This window comes from Eptesicus fuscus, chromosome 7 (genome assembly GCF_027574615.1).
Source record: "Eptesicus fuscus isolate TK198812 chromosome 7, DD_ASM_mEF_20220401, whole genome shotgun sequence".
Taxonomy (NCBI): Eukaryota; Metazoa; Chordata; class Mammalia; order Chiroptera; family Vespertilionidae; genus Eptesicus; species Eptesicus fuscus.
This window is the reverse complement of record NC_072479.1, coordinates 67,700,923-67,706,948: the sequence shown is the minus strand read 5'-3', so window position 1 is coordinate 67,706,948 and position 6,026 is coordinate 67,700,923. Positions and strand designations below refer to the sequence as shown.

The 6,026-nt window shown below is 42.0% G+C and overlaps 1 non-coding gene across 1 annotated transcript; it reads left to right on the top strand.

Annotated features, from left to right (window-relative positions):
* Positions 1-5,036: 5,036 nt before the first annotated feature.
* On the top strand, positions 5,037-5,119 carry MIR9198C (microRNA mir-9198c). Its single transcript, NR_128910.2, is given in 1 exon segment — positions 5,037-5,119. It is a non-coding gene; the product is annotated as a microRNA mir-9198c (primary transcript).
* The last annotated feature ends 907 nt before the right edge of the window (positions 5,120-6,026 follow it).

Sequence of the window (6,026 nt, the reverse complement as noted above, 5' to 3'; positions counted from 1 at the left end):
CTTTGGAGGCCTAGCCAATCATTCTTAAAAATAACTAAAGCACAATTTTGAAAGTCACACTATTTGATACTTCTCCATATGTATAAATAACATTGCATTATGTTATTATTTTCATATTGCAAAAGCTTATAGTCTGAAATTACAGATTATATAACCCAAAGTTACTTATGTGAAGAATTTGCATGAAGTGATTATTCCTTAATGTATTCTGAGGTTTATGTTCAAAGTCTTAGAAATATACTGTCCTGTTCACAGGAATTAGAAGCAAGAACACGTGTAAGTCTTTCTGTGCATCTAAATCACCATGCTTCATTCTTCTGACCTTTTCCTTGTCAAATTGTACACTGGAGAACTCCAAAAACATTTAAATTAAAAAACATTTTTAAACCACTCCTCATTTATTTATTTCTTAAGAACTATTTCTGTTTATGTCTCTCTTTCCTTTTGATTACATCTGTATGGTATTTAAAATTTATATGTGATTTTTATTTAGCATTTATTTACTATACATTAGGGCAGTGGTCGGCAAACCGCGGCTCGCGAGCCACATGCGGCTCTTTGGCCCCTTGAGAGTTCTAACACCACTTCTTCAAAATAGACTCGCCCAGGCTGAAAATCGACTTCTGCGCATGGGCCACGAAGTTTCAATCGCACTGTACGTGCTCACCCGCACGTGGTATTTTGTGGAAGAGCCACACTCAAGGGGCCAAAGAGCCGCATGTGGCTCACGAGCCACGGCTTGCCAACCACTGCATTAGGGAATAGTCCAAATATGAATTGTGCAATAGTCCATAATTTCAAGGAACTGACCATCTCATGGCTGAATTTATGCAAAACAAACAAACAAACCAACAAACAAAAACAGCAACCCCTAAACCAAAAATAAGCAGTTATTGATTAGCTCCTGTTTCATCTGGAGAAACAGTGATGAATAGGATAGACCCTCCCTTATGGACTTTACATTCTTTTTTTCTTTTCTTGTTAATCCTCATCAGAGGATCCTTTTCCATTTCTCTTTTAGAGAGAGTGGAAGAGAGAGGAAAAGACAGAGAGAAACATCGATGTGAGAAAAACACATTGATTGGTTGCCTCCTGCACACGCCCTTACCAGGGCCCAGGCCGGGGAGGACCCTGCAACCAAGATACATGCCCTTAACCAGAATCGAACCTGGGACCCTTTGGTCTGCATGCCAACGCTTTATTCGCTGAGCCAAACTGGCTAGGGCTGGACTTTACATTCTATTGACGGATTTAGGCAGTGAATGTGTATATAAATAAAGAAAATAATTACAGCTTATGATAATTGCTAAGGGGGAATGAATAAGACACTGTAAAAGAAATAAAAAGGCAGGTGTTTTAGAAGAGGTAGTCAAGGCATGGTGCTGTGTCCTGTGGGACGTAAATCCAAAGATGAAAAAGACACAGCTCTGATCTCTAGGAGTTTACTACCCAGTGGAAGGCATAAGGTAAGTATATAAATAACTACATGTGACTAAATCAAATAAAAACCATAGAAGAGATTAATGTAATGTAGAAATGAATGATCACCAAATAATTCTGAATGGGGTTATTCAGGAAGCATTTATGAACAAAGCAATGCTTGAGTTGGGTTTTGAAGGATGAATATATTTTTGCTAACTGATAGAATAATCAGTAAAAAAAAAAAAAATGACAAAAAGCAGAGACGAGTGAAATTTCACTCCAAATACAGAAAATGGTGACTAGTCTAATATAATAGAAATACAGAGTGATAGGATGTGGAGAAATAAAAAGGAAATGACATAGTAAATGGAACCTAAACCATATTAGAGCTGAAGGCAATTTTTATTTATGTAATTTAAGAAGAAATAAGTCTACCCAATTTAGAGGAGAAAGAAAAGTTCAGTACAATCAGTGATAATCAGTGATGCTTTTTTCTATGTTGATGTGTTTCTTATGAAGATTAAGAACCTCTTTAAACCCATTATTCATATAGGTTGTCCCTGGGACTGTGAGTCCTATCTAATCCCCTTTTAAGGCACCAAAGGAAAAGGAATCTATGTTATAAAAAGCCCATGGCCATAATGCCATAACGACCAAATGACCAGTCACCAGGAGGTGCATTGATGGGTCCTGCCCATGGTGGCTAGCAGCGGAGGGAGTCTGGGGTCCTGCTCGCGGCTGCACAGTGGAGGGAGTCTGGGTCCCACGGCTCGGAGAGGGGGCGGTGGGGGTCCTGGATCCCACGGCATGGGGGGTCTGGGTCTCACGCGATTTCCCACACTGGGCCTCTTGTTTTCTTAATAATAAAGTCTTTAGGCAGAATATGAGATAAAAGAGGGCATTTCTGATTAATAGTGACATTGGTATATAAAATCTATGCATTGTATGGTATTTTAAAAATTATCCTTGGATTTAGTGAAGTTCCTATGAAAATGATATCTCAGCTATTCTGTGGAAAACGAAAGTGAAAAGGTTATTGTGTTCATGCTAAACTAGACTTTTTTTGAGTTGGGTTTTTAAGGATGAATATATTTTTGCTAACTGATAGAATAATCAGTAAAAAAAAAAAAATGACAAAAAGCAGAGACGGGAGAGAGAGAAACATCGATTTGTTTTTCCACCCATCTATGCATTCATCAGTTGACTGCCATGTGTGCCCTGACCAGGCATCAAACCCACAACCTTGGCATATTGGGACAATGCTCTAACCAACTGAACTACTGGGCCAGGGCCTATAAAGAAAATTTTTTCTTTTAATTTATCTTTTTTGAAAAATATTTTTTTATTGATTTCAGAGAAGAGAGAGAGATAGAAACATCAATGATGAGAGAGAACCATCAATCGGCTTCCTCCTGCATGCCCCCTACTGGGGATTGAGCCAGCAACCCGGGCATGTGACCTTGACCAGAATCGAACCCGGGACCTTCAGTCCACAGGCCTATGCTCTATCCACTGAGCCAAACCAGCTAGGGCTCTTTTATCTTTATTGTTGAAAGTATTACAGGTGTCCCAAGAAATTTTTAAAAAAATATATTTTTATTGATTTTAGGGAGGAAGGGAGAGGGAGGAAGAGATAGAAACATCAATGATGAGAATCATTGATTGGCTGCCTGCTGCACGCCTCCAACTGGGAATCAAGCTCACAATCTCGGCATGTGCCTTGACTGGGAATTGAACTGTGATCTCCTGATTCATAAGTTGATGCTCAATCACTGGGTCACACTGGCTGGGCACAATAAATATTTAATATGGGCCTTATTATTGAGCTTTAAGGATCAGTGGAACCCCTAAATCATAAAGAAAATTGTATTTATGCCTACATTCCTCTTTTTAATCAGATTATTAAGGGGGTTTGGTGTTTCTTAGTTAGGGCTACTGTTGCTATTTTGCATAGGATAATACTTCTCCGTGAGGGATTGTTCCAGGTTTTGAAGGACATATATCATCCCTGCAAGCCTGTCCGTAATTGCCAGTAGTGAACCCTTAATCTTTGTGACAACCCAAAACAATCCCATATTCACAAACACTCCCTAGAGCTCCTCAGGTTGAGATCACTGGATATTACCTAATCCCAATGAGATTAAGAAACATGGTTTTCCAAAGCTTTGATTGCTTTGTTTTTGGAAGAGATTTTCCTGCTTATGAGATGTTCTTACAGAGAATAGTTGGGACTGGAAACCTCAATTCAGTGGATTAACAGGTATTGTGGGAGTATCTGAGAAAGAGAAGCAGGAGAGCAGAAAGAAGGCGGTAGTCAGGATGTGATATATCTGAATTTAAGTTCAGAAGTTCAAGTCACTCCAGATGATGACAAGTTCATCTGTGGCCATGTCAGTGGATAGTTTATGAGGGTGGAGCTGAATATCATCAGATGAAGAGGTCAAGGGACAAGATGACCATGTTGTTGGGTGAGTTATTCACATGCACATTGAGGAGATTCAGGTTGACGGCAGAATGTGGGTTGAGATGGAAACTCTATTAGGTGATAGAGTTTTAAAAAGGGGACCTGGCATCTGGCATTTGAAAAGATATGTGACATCTCTAATAGGAAAAAGCAAATTAGAAAATAATAAGGTACTATTTTTCACCAGTTTGGTAAACATTACCAAATTGATATTATTCAGCACTGGGGACTGGATAGCAAATAGATATTCGAATGCACATGAGAGGAATGCTACTGCCTTTTTGGTTAGAGATTAGGAAGATTTATCTATTAATTCTTCCATCTCAGTTTTGAGAAACTATTCTGTAGGAACATAGTCACCATATAAAGTCCAAATGCAGAAATCTGTTTGTAGCAGTGTACCAGTGGTGTCAAAAGTGCTGGTAATAAAATATCCTATCTAATAAAAAGGTAATATGCAAATTAACCTTCGCTCTGTCACAAAGATGGCGGTGCCCATAGCACAAGATGGCAGCACCCAGTCCTCTCAGCCCCACTGGAGTCCCCCAGTCCTGGGGGTGGGGGGGTGGCCGCTGAGAGCAGGCAGCGTGAACGCCTGGCCGCAGATGGGCCTCTGGGTAGCGAAGAGCCTCTGGGCAGTGGGTGCGGAGTGGCCAGGCCCTGCAGAGAGCTACTGGTGCATGGATTCGTGCGCAAGGCTACTAGTCTATCAATATTAGGATGGTATATTCATAGTATGAAATTATATGCTTGTACTGAAAAGAACAATTTAGAAACAAGTGTTTAAGAAGCATATATCCTATATAATAAAAGGCTAATATGCAAATACGTAGACTGAATGGCAGAACAACCAAACAACTAGTCGCTATGACATGTGCTGACCACCAGGGGGCACGTGCAGAACATGGCGGGCATCGGCCAAAGCTGGATGGTGGAGCAGGTGAGCGGGGGCGCCAGACCAAGGCGGGGCGCTGGTTGCTGTCATCTGGGCAAGCCTCTGGTGGTTCCTGAAAATTCTTTGCTCCCACACGCCGCGGTCCCACATGGTGCTCAAACCTCAGGGCTTCTCAACCTCTCCCTGCTTCTGAGGGGCTGGCAGCCACCTCTTGCACCTGCTGCCGGTGACGGCCCCGCTCACACCTGCTGCTGGTGCCAGAGCCACTGCTTGCACCCGCTGCTGGCGCTGGCCCCAATTGCTCCATGCTGTCAGCGGGTGCAAGTGGAGCTGGCGCCATCAATGCATGGGAGGTGCAGTGGCGGGAGCGGGGCTGCTGGCAGACAGGGGACTGGGGGCCGCAGCTGGAGGGGCCATGCGGGGGCGTGGAGGATGGGCCGAGACCCGCCCCTGTGCCCACCACAGCCTCAAGGCCCATGGTTCCTTTCAAGGTGCACGAGTTTGTGCGCTGGGCCCCTAGTCTCTAATAAGTTAATTTTTTAAAAGTGTGAACATAAGAAATGTTCAAACCTATAGAGAATTTTTATAAGAGTTTATTTGAGCCAAACTAAGGATAAACTGAGAAGCAAGACTTCAAACGCTCTGGAGAATGACAGTTTTGCAGGTTTTAAATATATATAGAATAAAGGAGGGAACCTGTGATTACATGAAGGTGGGAGAAAGCAAGTTACAGGATAGTTAACAAGACAATGTGCTCCCTTGAGGGTGGTTACATTTTTTGAGGGGTCTGACTACTACTGGCATTTCAAAGGTGTGTTAACCTAGATGCACAAGAGCAATGGACAGACTTGGCTCATTGCCTGAGACACATCCTTAAAACTATTCGGTGTCTCTATATTGCCTGGAACCAGTATAGTGTTTTACCTAACATGGCCCATCCCTAGCCTTTGGCTATAGTTATACTATTACAACTCATGAAAATAGGTTTGTGTTTTTTTTTTAAAAAGAAGCAGACAAATGTGAGAAAAGAAGGCTGAGGAATTACTGCAGGTGAATATTGTTTTTGCAGAACTGGGATATAGAAACTACTTCTTTAGCCCAAATTGTCATGCTATTGCTATTTTTTTGCCCCCCTCCACCCATTTGAGCAAATGCATCATGGTTGGAACTATGAACCTGCGTGTCATCAGTGAACTCCACCCCTTACTTCCAGTTCCACAAGAACCAAAAGTTGGTAAATGGGCG